At 50.9% G+C, this 13,580-nt stretch overlaps 1 protein-coding gene across 3 annotated transcripts in view; it reads left to right on the forward strand.

The window, feature by feature from the left end:
• Positions 1–13,580, forward strand: part of PALD1 (phosphatase domain containing paladin 1) — an 82,758-nt gene that overhangs the window by 15,877 nt on the left and 53,301 nt on the right. Inside the window, exon 1 of one of the 3 annotated variants that reach the window (XM_032609290.1) lies at positions 1,663–1,758. The exons of the other annotated variants lie outside the window; for them this stretch is intronic. The gene's annotated coding sequence lies outside the window, so the exon portion shown is untranslated. Of the gene's footprint in view, positions 1–1,662; positions 1,759–13,580 lie in introns of those variants that run through there. 3 annotated transcript variants of the gene reach the window in all.

The following is a 13,580-nucleotide window of genomic DNA, read 5'->3' on the forward strand; positions in this document are numbered from 1 at the left end:
AGCAGCCCTCCCAAGGCCGCAGAGGCAGCCTCGGGTCTCTTTTCTCAGCTCCCTCCACTCAGTTCTGTGGCACCAGCTCCTCAGGAGGAGCTAAATAGCTAAATAGCTATTTAGCTATTTACATACCTGTCCCACCTCTCCACCCTGAACTCTCCAAGGGTGGGGACAGAAAGGAATATGGGCGTTTTGTTTTTATTGGAGTAAAATTGCTTTACAGTGTTGTGTTAGTTTCTGCTGTACAATGAAGTGAATCAACTATATGTATACCTATATCTCCTCCTTCTTGGACCTCCCTCCCTCCCCTTCCCCCTCCCCTCCCCCATCTAGGTCATCACAGAGCACTGAGCTGAGCTCCCTGTGCTTATTGAGGTAAAATATACATACCATACGATTTACCCTTTTAACCATTTTTTTTTTTTTTTTTTTTTGCGGTACGCGGGCCTCTCACTGTTGTGGCCTCTCCCGTTGTCCGGACGCGCAGGCTCAGCGGCCATGGCTCATGGGCCCAGCCGCTTTGCGGCATGTGGGATCTTCCCGGACCGGGGCACGAACCCGTGTCCCCTGCATCGGCAGGCGGACTCTCAACCACTGCACCACCAGGGAAGCCCAACCATTTTTAATTGTACAACTAAGTGGCATTAAGTACATTCACATTGTTGTGCAACCATCACCACCATCCAGCTCCAGAACTTTAAAATTTTCCCAAATGGAAGCTTTGTGCTTATTAAATGCTAACTCCCCATCACCCCCAGCCCTTGGTAACCCCCCTTCTTCTTTCTGTCTCCGTGAATTTGACTACTCTAGGTACCTCATATAAGTGGAATCATTGTGATTGTCCTTTTGTGTCTGGCTTATGTAAACACTTAGCATAATGTCTTCAAGGTTCATCCAGGTCGTAGCATGTGTCAGAATTTCATTCCTTTTGAAGGCTGTAATTGTTCTTTGGAGCACATTTTAAAGGAACCTCAAATCTACAGGAATGAGTGAGGGGATCAACTTGTCTGTGGGAGTGGGAAATAAATAACATTTATTCACATCTCCTAGGCGCCAGCCCTTCCCCTATGTTGTCTCATGTAATCCTCACCACCTCCTTATGAAGTAGGTACTAATATTATCCTCATTTTACAGATAAGGGTACTAGGCTCAGTAACTTGGCCAAGGTCACACAGCAAGTCATTGGACGCTGGGTCTGCCTGCCTGCAAAGCCTGTGATCCGAGTTGCCGCTGCCATCCAGGGCAGTTCCCCGCTCAGACTGAGAGTCATTTCCTCGAATTCTTCTCATCAGCTGATTGGAGCTGAGTGTGGAGCCGATGGGTGCCAGCTGGCTCCGAGGAGACAAGGGCAGTGGCTCCTCCTCCCTGGCCCAGGTCCCCCTTCCTGGGCCGTGGTTTCTGTTGAAAGCCCCTTTGTGAAGCAGCCTCCTTGGGCCGGGCAGGGGTCTGCAGGGATGTGGGCCTCAGTGCCCCCCCACCCCCACCAGCACAGGCTGGCAGGGGCCACTTCGTCCAGCACAAGCCTGGCAGGGCAGGCAGCAGCAGGATGTCACTCTTGGCAGAACTTTCTCTGAACAAATAACTACCAGGAGTTTTGGGATTGAGAGGATAGATAAACAGGAAGAGGGAGAAGTTAGAAATATTTTTCTTTCCCTCCTGTGCCCTGGAGATTTCTCCCTGCTCTCCCCTTAGCCACTGGAGGTTTGAGGTGGTGGAGCGCTTCGCCTGTCAGAAACCGCCCTGAGGCCTGGGGAGCCATGGCTGGTGAGTTTTAGGTTTTAGGGTTTCAGGCTTTGTTTTGCCTGATGGGCTGGGATAAGCCTGGGCGCTGGGGCCACAGAGGCCCCAGTTTGAATCTTGGCTCCGCTGTTTCTTTGCCGTGTGATCTAAGCTGATTAATTCAGCCTCAGTGTGGGTCAGAATGGAGAAATAACGTAGTGAATATTCATTGAATACTGGCTGTGGGTGCTCAAGTGGGCATATACAAGGATTATCATGTCAGTTAATCCTCACAGCCCTCAAAGGTGGGCAGGGTCTTTGTCTTTATTTGACAGCTGTTGAAACACAGAGAGGTTAAGTGTTTCTGTCAAGGTCACACAGCTGGTGGTGGTGGAGCTTGGGCTTGAACCTAGGCAGCTGTGTACTTAGTGCCCTTCTATTTTATCAGTTTGGCATCTGGCAGAGACCTTGGCACACTGGACTGTTGGTACTCTTAATTCCTTTCCCTTCTCTTTCACAGAGAAACCAAGTTTAGTTGGGGGTAATGTCATGGTGGGGTGAGGCCTGCTGAGCTCTGGGCCCCAGCAGCCCCAGAGCAATATTTAACCCTTTCTGAGTTGGCTTCCCACAGACTGCCTCCTCCATGCAGCCATCTTAGGTTGACACAGGGTGGCTCTCTCCAATTACCCCGGCCTGGACAGCACATCTCACCCCACAGAGCAACATCCTAACTCTCTGACATGGTCCCCAAGGCACTTGGGGCTTAAACCAACCTTACCCCATCCTGTATTCTAGCCTCACAATGCCATAATAATAATACTTCCTAGGAGGCTCTGCACAGTACCAAGCATCTCTCTCTCTATGCTGTTCCCTCTGTTCAGAATGACTTTCTTTCTTTTTTTAAAAATTTATTTTATTTACTTTATTTATTTATTTATTGGCTGTGTTGGGTCTTTGTTGCTGCGCACGGGCTTTCTCTTGTTGCGGTGAGCGGGGGCTACTCTTCTTTGTGGTGCGGTGGCTTCTCCTGTTGCAGAGCATGGGCTCTAGGGCGCGTGGGCTTCAGTGGTTGTAGCATGTGGGCTCTAGAGCGCAGGCTCAGTAGTTGTGGCGCAAGGGCTTGGTTGCTTCGCGGCATGTGGGATCTTCCCGGACCAGGGCTCGAACCTGTGTCCCCTGCATTGGCAGGCGGATTCTTAACCACTGCGCCACTAGGGAAGCCCCCAGAATGACTTTCTTGTCTGTCAAATGTTGCTCATCATACAAAGCCCAGCTCAGTGGCCTCCTCTTGCAGGAAAAGTTCAGTGGCCTCCTCTTCCAGGAAGCCTTCTTGGAGTTCCCAACCCTGAATTAGCATCTACCTCCTCTCTGCAGCTCAGGGTAATGGGAAAGGTCCTGGAGTTCCTGCCATGTTGTCAGCCTCTCTAAGCCTCAGTTTCCTCATCTGTGGATTGGGGATCATTGGACGAGGGAGAAGAGAAAGCCTGGATTCTCAGGCCCTGGGCCTGTGTAGAGTTCGCCAGGGCTGGTGAAGCTTGGCCCCTTCAGGGTTAACTCCCTGCCAGGCCAGGGGCGGAAGCGAGGACAGAGTGTGAAATGAAGTCACTTCCCTGCCTGGGGGTCTGCCATGTGCCTGGCCTTCTGCAGTAAATCCTGTTTCCTCCTTGGCCACTGTGTGCCCACCCACTCCTGGCTCCCATGACCCTGAAGGTCACCAGCAGGTGGGGCTCCCCATGGAATGTTGGCCTGTCCTTCATCCGGCGAGGTCACTTCCTGTCTGGATAAGCTGGCCACCTTTCCTGCCACAGCCTTCCACATGCGGGTTTCATGGGAATCATGGGTGTGGGGTCCAAGGGAGGCTTCCTGAGGTCAAGTTCAATGCCCAGCTGACACCTTTTATTCTGGGGGCACTGGGGCCCAGGGAGGGCAGGGCACTTCTCGAGGTCAGGCCTCTGGACCACACTGCAATTGTGGGGCCTCTGTGGGTGTCCCCCGGGGTCACAGGCCTGTAGGGTAAGGTGAGGAGGTCATTCAGCCTCCCTGGGCCTCCTTTTCTTCTTCTGTGGAACCTGGGGGAGCCTGTGTGTCAGATCTGCCTCAAGAACTGAGCTGGTCAGCCCAGGACATCCTTGACCTCATTTAATCCTCACTTCACTGCAGGGACCCTGAGGCTCATAGAAGCTCAGGAACTGACCTGGGTCTCTGGTGGGGGGATGGTGCTGGGAGCCTACCCAGGCCCCTCTGACCCCAGTGTCCTGGTTTATTCCCCGGAAGGTATTTAGCTTTTCCTCAGTGGCAACTCAGGAGCATCCCCACTCCTCTGCTCTTTTCCTGTGGGATCAGGGTCTCCTCGGGCTGTAAAGTTGATGGAGAACCCTGGTCCCTGGCATCAGTGTAGTGTGCATACTGTGTAGTTCCTTTTTCCCCTTTCTTTTTTCTATAAATAGTATATATTTATATAGGAAAATCAGAGTAAATAAAGATATGCAGGAAGATTAGAAAAATCATCTGTGATCCCACTTCTCAGTGATAATCACAGTTTATCATTAATGTTTTGAGATTTGTCCTTCCAGACATTTTTTGTGGTGTGTGTGTGTGATTGTGTGTGAGTGTTTGTGCTTGTGTACAGGAACCCTCTCTCCTTTTCAATGGGATGAAGCTGTAAATTACTGTTTAGTGTCTTTTTTTTTTTTTTTTTTTTTCAAACTCAACATACAATAGATATTTTCCTATGTCAGTAAATAAACTGCTCCTTGCTTCTTTTGAAGGAAACTTTTTTTGGAAACTTTTAAGTTGAAATTTAACACACATCACAAGTATACAGCTCGATGATTGTACGAAGTGAGCACAGCCTTCGGAGCCTCACCAAGTCAAGAAACAGAATTCCTCCAGCACCCCGACCCTGTACCCCATCACTGTCCCTACCTCCTTCCTGCACCAGACGTGACTTTGTGCCTGATTTCCAACACCATACACTACTTTGGCCTGATTTTGAGTTTTAGATAAATGCTATCATATAGTGTTTGCTTATGTTGGTGTCTTTGGCTCCACATTCTGTTAGGGACGGTCATCTGATGCTCTGTCCATTTTAATGACGATGTGATGATGTCCATGATACGTTCAACTTTGACCACTGTTGATGTGAAAGATGTTTCCAGTCTTTGACTAATATAAACAAAGCTGTACCCAACACCTTCGTGGCCGTATCTTTGATTATTTCCTTTGACTCAGCTGATGAATTGCTGGATCAAAGTGTTGTAAATTGTTAAGATATTTTAGGAGTATTGCCAGATTGTCGTCCAGGGAGCTGTGCCAATTTACATCCTGCCAGGTGCTTAGGAGGGAGCGCATCCCTGGCACCCATGCAGAGACCTGTTGTTTTCATCCTGCTGTGCTTATGATGCCATGAAAGGCAACACGTGGCAGCTCCTTGTTCCCAATTTTTAAATTAGGTGAATATCTTTTCTCACTGTCATGGTCATTTGTATTTCTTCTTTGCTGAGTTTTTGGTTTTGTTTTTTTGGTATGCTTTACTTTAAAAAAAATTTCTTTTTAAAGTTTTTGTCCACGCTGTGCGGCATGCGAGATCTTAGTTCCCTGACCAGGGATCGAACCCACGCCCCCTGCATTGGAAGCTTGGAGTCTTAACCACTGGACTGCCAGGGAAGTCCCTGGTATGCTTTACTTTTAAGACATACTTGTTTTCTCATTTTAAAAAACCCTTCTATATTAAATATGATAAATAATAAAAATAGGTTGAATTTTTTTTTTTTTTTTTTTTTTTTTTGCGTTACGCGGGCCTCTCACTGTTGTGGCCTCTCCCGTTGCGGAGCACAGGCTCCGGACGTGAAGGCTCAGCGGCCATGGCTCACGGGCCTAGCTGCTACGTGGCATGTGGGATCTTCCCAGACCGGGGCACGAACCCGCGTCCTCTGCATTGGCAGGCGGACTCAACCACTGTGCCACCAGGGAAGTCCTGTTGAAAATATTTTTATCCAATTTGTAATTTGCCTTATAACTTTGTGGTTTTTCTGTGTTGGTTAAAAGCTGACCATTTTTTAATGTAGTCTGGTCTATTGATACATAACTTTATGTCTCCTCTAGCATTTGCATAGAAAGTTCTGTTATGCCCCAAGATTATATAAATATTTACTTATGTTCTTTCGCTTCTCTGGTTCCCATTGTAGTGTGTCATTGTTCATCCTTCTGTACTTACCTTGGGAGCATGATGTTAGGTGAGGGACAGCTTAGAGGTTTAGAGCATGCACTCAGAGGCTTTCAGCCACCAGTGTACCCTTGAGCAGATTACAGAGACCCTCTGTGCCTCAGTGTCTGTAGCTGTAAAATGGGAATAATGCTAGGACACAATAACCAAGGGCTTATGGTGGGGGTTAAATCACGGCTATTTGCAAACTTTTTAGTCTCAATACTCCTTCCTTTACACTCTTAAAAATTGAAGACCCCAAAGAGCTCTTGTCTATGTGGGTGATATATTTATAACTTGATATTTACAATATTAGAAATTAAAACAGTATATTTAAAAGCATATATTTATACATTCATTTAAAAAATAACGATAGCAAACCCATTATATGTTAAAATAAATAAATTTTTTCCTGAAAAATAACTATGTTTTAAATACAGTAGGAAGAGTAGCATTGTTTTGCCATTTTGCAAATCTCTTTAATGTCTGGTTTAAAGAAGACAGCTAGATTCTCATATCCGTTCCTGCGTTCAATCTGTTGTGATATGTTGTTTCAATTGAAGTATAGGAAGAAAATCCAGCTTCACACAGGTAGGTTTTTGGAAAAGGGAGGAGTATTTTGTTAGCCTGTGGGTATTTTCCTTTGATACTACATAGAAGTTCAACAAGTGACAGTTTCTTAAAGGGAATGTAGACTCTGAAAACATATTAATGAACTTTTCATATTTTGTTACATTAAAATGCATTGGACTCTCTTCTCCTGTGAATGGCTCTTTGACCAGGTGTGATTTTGTAACACCATGTATCAGTCATTGGGAACATATTGGTTCACTGAGTTGTTCAGATGTTCCAAATATGGCACAGTTGATTTCATCATATCCAAAAATTACATATGTTAACCATATCATTGCAAAACGTTTGTGTTTTACGAAGCTTTTAAATTCCTGGTGGCTGATGCAAGTTTTCGAGAATTCTAAGTTTTCCTTAAAAGTTCAAACTTTATCACTGACAATAAATGCTCTCAGTTGTTTTCCTTGAAGGGACAGGCTCACTTTATTCATTTTTGAGAAAATGTCTACCAAATATCCAATTGTGAATAACCATCATTTGTTTGTCAGCCATTCTTTCACATGAAAGTGGTGCTGCACGGACAAAGAGGCTGGTTCTGCGGACAGCGCAGAGCAGCTCACAAGGGCTTGTCCTGCAGACATCTGTCGTATGCCAGCAACTAGCCCACGTGCTCTTCCCAGGTCAGCACACAGAATATTGAAGAGACATGTACTCAAGGGCTGAGAGTCAGTGAAATTAATCGGTTTCACTGCTCCATCAAGGACATTCTTAAGTGACACTGGTGTATTTTGTCACCGCAAGTGATGACCAGCCCAGTTCCGGGCCACTGCTGGGCCTCCTGCTGAGCCTCCAGCAGTTTCACCCACCGTGGCCTTTGCTCCTCATGGTGAGAAAGGCAACGATGTCTTAGTACTGTCCTGAGAGCACTTTGACCTTGTGCTTCGTTCTCTGGAGCAAGAGAGCTCTTCCTGGTCAGGGTCTTCCCTGCTCAGTAAAGTGAAGCAGAACAGCAGGGAGGTGCAGGGAGAGGGGTAGGAGGCCCCTGGTCCTGGCCCTGCTGGCCACTGTCTCTGTGACTGGGCAGGTCTCTGGCCTACTCTATACCTTAGTTTCCTCTTCTATAGAATGAGAGGGACAGACTAGGGTCTCAGAGGCGGCTATGACTCTAAGATACACGTTGGTGGCTAAGGGGAATTTAGACCCTCTTGTGTTTGCGAGTGTGTGTGTGTGTGTGTGTGTGTGTGTGTGCGTGTGTGCGCGCGCACGTGTGTGTGTGTGTGTGTGTGTGTGTGTGTGTGTGTTGGGTGTTGGGGGATGAGGCCCAGGGCTGGCAGTGGGCTGGTCTGAGCTCCTACCCTGGGTACAGACTGAAAGTGTGATGCCCCCTTCCTCTCTAACCTCCTCCCCCAGCTCTCGCCTGGCCCGGGAGCAGGGGAGCCCTGGAGCATGGTGACTTCCTCTGTGTTTGTTCTGCAGCTGAGGCAGATGTTTCCTGCAGCTGGCCACTCAGCCTCCTGCCCTATTTTTAGCTCCATTGTTACCCACCCCAGGCATCTGGCTGCCAGGGGTGTGTGAGAGGCTGTGGCCCTGGAAGGGGCACTCTTCCCTGGGTTGGGCTTATTCTCTGCCTTCTGCTGGGTCCCTGGGATAAGCTTCCTGGTGTCTTTTGGGAAAGTGAGGGTGGCTACGGGAAAAATGGAAGAGTAGATGGATGCGTGGATGATGCAGTACAAAGGGCCCAGGCTGCGAACCAGAGGCCTGGCTGTGTTGTTATGTCATGTAATAAACTCTCCATGCCTCAGTTTTTCCATCTGCTAAATGGCATAATAGCTTGCACTTCTGCCTTTCTCATAGGGTTGTTCTGAAGCTGAAATGAGATAGTAGATGTGAAATTTGTTTAGCAAAATGACATTAGGAACCTACAACTATTGTGGGTTCAACCCTGTGGGGGCCCCGAAGGAGCATCAGATCCAGAGTGGGGAGATGAGGCACGTACTTTCCAAACACTGGGCCAGTGCGCACAAGGTCAGGGTCGTGCGGGGTACAGGCTGCGTTTTGGAAGATTTGGAGGGGAGGGGGACATTTCCACTGGACGTTGATGGATGGGGTGACGGGGTGAGGGTGGGGATGGTGTTCCTGGTTGTTGGACCAGGAGGGCAGAGACATGGAGGCAGGGAAGGGCCGGATGTGTCCTGGGCGATCGAAGCAGTAAAGGGCCTTGAGCATTTCTGGCCGGCAGCTCTGGAGCTGCTCCCCTAGGAAGGGGCCCCACGGTGGGTCTGGGGGCAAGAAGCCCAGCAGCCCCCTTCCTGAGCTGGCAGCCAGCACAGCAGCTCCGCTTCTGGCTGTTTTACACACTGGACTTCCATGAAGGATTGATTTTGTGCGAAGGATTGAGCTGCTCAAATGTTGTCCTACCCATCTTGTCCAGCTCCCTCACTTTCCAGGTGGAAGTCTCAAGTGTGGCCCAGAGAGGGCTGTGTTGAACTTGAGGCCTCTCAGAGAGCCTGTGTGGAGGGAAACATCTCCTGGGGCTTTTCCTACTCCACACCGTAGGGCAGCTGCGACCTGGCTTTGCCTGGAACGTCAGAGGTGTGGAGGGTAAATAGGGGATCATGAGGGTGGGAACGGGGGTCTTGAAGGCCAGGCAAGGGAGTCTGGACTGGAGGCCGCAGGGGTGGGAGGGATGGGGACAGATCCCAGAATTGGGTCATGGTTCTTCCCAGCTCCTTAAAATGATACTTTGGGTCCCTGTGGTGTTGCTGGAGGTCAGAATTGGGGTTCAAGTGCAAGTTCCCAGTGGCCTTTTGGGGCCCAGTCCCTGGAAGCAGCCAGGAGAGTGTCAGCAGGGTCAGGGTCCTGGGCGTGGTGTCAGGAGGCGCTAGGTTTCTGCTGACCTTGAAAATGCCCAGATGCCCAGCTTCTTGGAGCACCCTCACTGAGCACGTGAGCATGTCCATATACTTTGAACCCTGCTCTCCGCAGGGCCGTCCGCCTACTCCCAATCTGAGATGGACACGGGCTTTAGGCTCTTTGAACCCTGCTCTCCGCAGGGCCCTCCGCCTGCTCCCAATCTGAGATGGACACGGGCTTTAGGCTCTTTCAGGCACGGGATGAATGTCCTGCCCAGAGTTGACTGGCGCCTCCCTGGGGGTTTCTACACTCCCCTCCTGCTCGTCCTTGAAAGAACCTACAGGCAGGGTCCCTCCCAGCCAGATAATGCCTTCTTGTTTTCCAGGGAGTTCCCCTGCTCAGAAAGGCCCCCGAGAGGGACACAGAGAGATTCCAGATGGGGAGACTCCGGCGATTTCTCTCTACCTTTTTGGAGGAATGGAGCCCAAGGGTCTACCTACACTGGAGAACATTTAGCAGCTTGGAACCTTCTAGATTTATACAGCTGACTCGGGGAAAGCTCCCGCACCACACGGCCTGTCAGTTGATGATCCTGTGACGCGTGGGCGTCTCCTCAGCCGCCCCGTGGGCCCTGGTGGCCAGGGATAGCGTCTTCTGTATTCGTGAGCCGCCATGGCCCCAGCAAGGGCTGCGCTCACAGGATCCTGGCATCGAGCTGCTCGTGCATGACCAGCAGGGAACCCAGTGTTCTGCCGTGAAAGGGGAAAGAAGGAAGTTGTGCCTTGCGGTGTATGGTCATTGAGGGCCAACCCTAAATATGGCGGAGTGCATTAGTCAGGATTAGATTTGCCTGTGAATAACAGGAAGAGCCAAATAACAGTGGTTTACATGAGATGGAAGTTCATTCCTCTGTCCTGTCCGAGCCCAGAGTCTCGCGGTCCAGGCCTGGTGTGGTGGTTCGGCTCCACAGATTCCCGGGGTGTGGCGTCATGGGCTGGCAGTTCAAGACGGCTCTGAACCGTCAGCCATCGCGCCGATGTTCCAGGCAGCGGGATGGAGGAAGGGGGCAAAGGGGGCTCATAAGGAAGGATCTGGAATTTGCCAAGGGCACGTACTGCCCCTTATGTCCCATTGGCTGGAATTAGTCACCTGGCCCCAGGTAGCTGCAAGGGAGATAAGGAGTGTGGTCCTGGCCGTGGGCAGCCATGTGCTCAGCTAGCTGCCCTGTCCCTCCTCTAGTTTGTTTGGTGGAGTCGGAGGGAGGGAGGGGATGAAGGCATTGTGGGCATTTTGATCAAACCTGAGGATGTTCCCAGGCTGAGAAACTGGGCCAGCGGTTCGGGGGCAGCAGAGTCTCACCCAGGGAGATTCCTCAGGAGGAGGCCAGTCCTGCCTTGGGACCAGAAAGCCACACGCCTCAGGCCAGGAAGGGAAGCAGGGGCTGAGCCTGAGGGAGAAAGGCTTTCAGGGGGCTGGAGCCAGCCCTGTGGCATGGTCAGAATGAGGGAGGTGGGCCACCCTCTTCTCAGAGGGTCAGGGTGTGCTGAGAAAGTGCTGTCCCCAGTCCAAGATCCCATATAAGCAGAGCTTCCTATCAGGCACAGCTGACCCACCATGGGGAGCTCCAGAGATGGGGGGGTTCCCCAGGCCTGGAAGCAGGTAACTAGGGGTGCTGGGAAGGGCCCTTTTCTTTCCCGAGGGTCCTGAATTCCAGGAACCCCCAGCCCCACTGGAGCACCTGATAACAAGTTCCAGGGTCTTTGCTGGCCGCGGGGCAGACAGGAGCCCCCTCTCTGCCCTCCGCCTGTCAGGTGAGCCGAGAGGGAGGCTTGTTGCCCCTTCACTGAGGGCGGGGCCTGCTGCGCCACCTGCAGCTTCCCCCAGCCCAGGGGTCCATCTGCAGGGTGATCCCCCGGCTCTGCTGCTGCCCCACACTGGCCCCCACTCTCCACAGCTTCTCGGCTGACCGCCCAGTCACTCTGCCCACCTTCGTCCCACCTCCAGAGGCTCCCCCTGGTTTGCAGGCTGAAGCCCGGAACACAAGACCCACCTCACGGAGGCAGCCCACCTGATGAACATGGCACTATTTCTAAACATTCATCCACCTTCTGTTTTTAATTTTTAACCTTTTTTTTTTTTTGGTTTAGGAAAACTAAAAACACTTCAGAAACATATAATGTAGCTCGTGAAGGTCTCCTGCAATCTCAGACCCCAGACAGCTTTATTTTTAAAAAATTGATCTTGTCCTAATTTTAAAAAGAAGGAGGCTAAGGGGCAACGGTTGCGAAGGGATTGGTCTGGGTGACCACCAGAGACATGAGGTGAGGGGCTACGTGCAGAAACCAGAACTCTGCTTCTACTAAGCCAGGTAGCCTGGGGAAATTCACGTCACTGACCCTGCTTAGCTGTTTCCTCTCTGCAAAGTGGGAGCCGTAAACCCTGTCTCGCCTCCCTTGAAGGTGGTTGTCAGCAGCAAAGACAGAGAAACCACAAAGACACAAAAAGCGCCACCAGGCTGCAGGAATGGAATGATTATCATGGGAACATGGATGACCACAGGCAGAGGGTGGCCAAGGCACTGAGCCGAGGGAGCACAGGGGGACTTGTGGGAGGGTAAGGTGGGGGATGCACTGGGTGAAGAGCTGTGACCTTTGTCCAGTTTTGAAACTATTACACATAACCGCACTTAAAAACATTCCCAAAATAATCATGTTCGTTGTAGGAAATTTAGAAGTGATGGATAAGCAAAAAAGAAAATAAATACCGTACTCAGTCCCCCAGTCAGGAATGAGTACCATAATGTTTAAACATCTTCCCCCTTTTGTACCTGCTTGTTGTTGGGTGCCATCCTTGGTCCCATGAAAAAGGAGCCGGGCAGGGTGGGAAGGTGAAGTGATGGAGCTGATTTGTTCCATCAGCAATTGTGTGTCTGGCTCCCTCAGTGGGACAGAGCCCGGAAGGACACAGGATGGCCCCTGCTGGGAACAGCATGCAGTGGAAGGGAATGGAATGTCCCATTTTGTGATGCTTACAATGTGCTGTGGAAGTTGAGGGATGGGGGTGGGTGTGTAGTCAGTCAGGGAGAGCTTCCTGGAGGAGCTGGGCTTTAACTTCCAAGGGTGGGTAGAATGTGGGGGAGGAGGGCAGTCCAGGTGAGAAAGTGCGGGGTGGGAGCATCTTCCCCCCACCCTCTCGTGTGCACTGAGACCTGCTCCTTGATGCCAGGTGCTTGCTCTTCTGTGAGTCCTGAAAGCTGCAGATGCCCCCAGGTTGTCATCTGTTCATCTCAGAAATATTTCCTGAGCATCTACTGGGACCCGGTCACTGTTCTGGTGCTGGGGCCATGGCGTGGACAAATTAGGCACCGTCCTGCTCTTGGGGAGTCGGGGAGGCTGCTGCTACAGACATAATCCCATCAATGAGGCAACTGAAAAATAAAAGGAGGTCATAAGCTGGAGAAGAATTGAGGGGTGTTTGTGGACAGACTGCATCGCCAGGACCTCAGAGAGGCTTTTGGGGAAGGACGTTTGAGCCAAGGCTAGGGGAAGGGGCAGCCACGTGAGCAAGCTGCAGAGTGCGCCAGGGGGAGGGGTGGTGGGTAAGAAGCTTTCATGAGTAGGAGAGGGTCTGGGGTGTTGGAAGGAGGAGGAGGACGTGGCCAGTGGCTGGGGCATCATAGCAAAGGGGGGGTCCCCCGGGTTGAGGGGTTTGCATGTTACAGTGTGATGGAAGGAAATGACATGACCTCCGCCCTCCGCCCGAGCGCCCTCTGCCCGTGATCGTCCGTGTTCCCGTGATAATCCTTCCATTTCTACAGTCTGGTGGGGCTTTTTGTGTCTCTGGTTTTTCCGTCTCTGCAACTGACAACAGCCCTCGAGGGAGGCGAGACAGGGTTTATGGCTCCCACTTTGCAGAAGAGGAAACAGCTAAGCAGGGCCAACGGTGTGATTTAGGACTTCAGAGATGCTTCTGGCTGCTGCATGGAGGACGGATTGCAGGGGTCATCCATCCTTCTGGAGGGAAGGAGAGAGACTCCTGGAGGCTGCTGCAGTCACTCTAGGCAGGGGCCAGTGACCAGAGGTGGCAGAGCAGTTGGACCGACTAGGGGTGCGAACCCGTTCATCTGTGGGTGGGCTTTCAGAGCAGGCAGAGAACTTGCCCAAGGCCCCAGAGCAGAGCTAGGCTCTCTTGGTTCTTGATTAAGACCAGAAGCAGACGGAAATCTCCCTAGGTGGCTCAC

This window comes from Phocoena sinus, chromosome 16, assembly GCF_008692025.1.
Source record: "Phocoena sinus isolate mPhoSin1 chromosome 16, mPhoSin1.pri, whole genome shotgun sequence".
Taxonomy (NCBI): Eukaryota; Metazoa; Chordata; class Mammalia; order Artiodactyla; family Phocoenidae; genus Phocoena; species Phocoena sinus.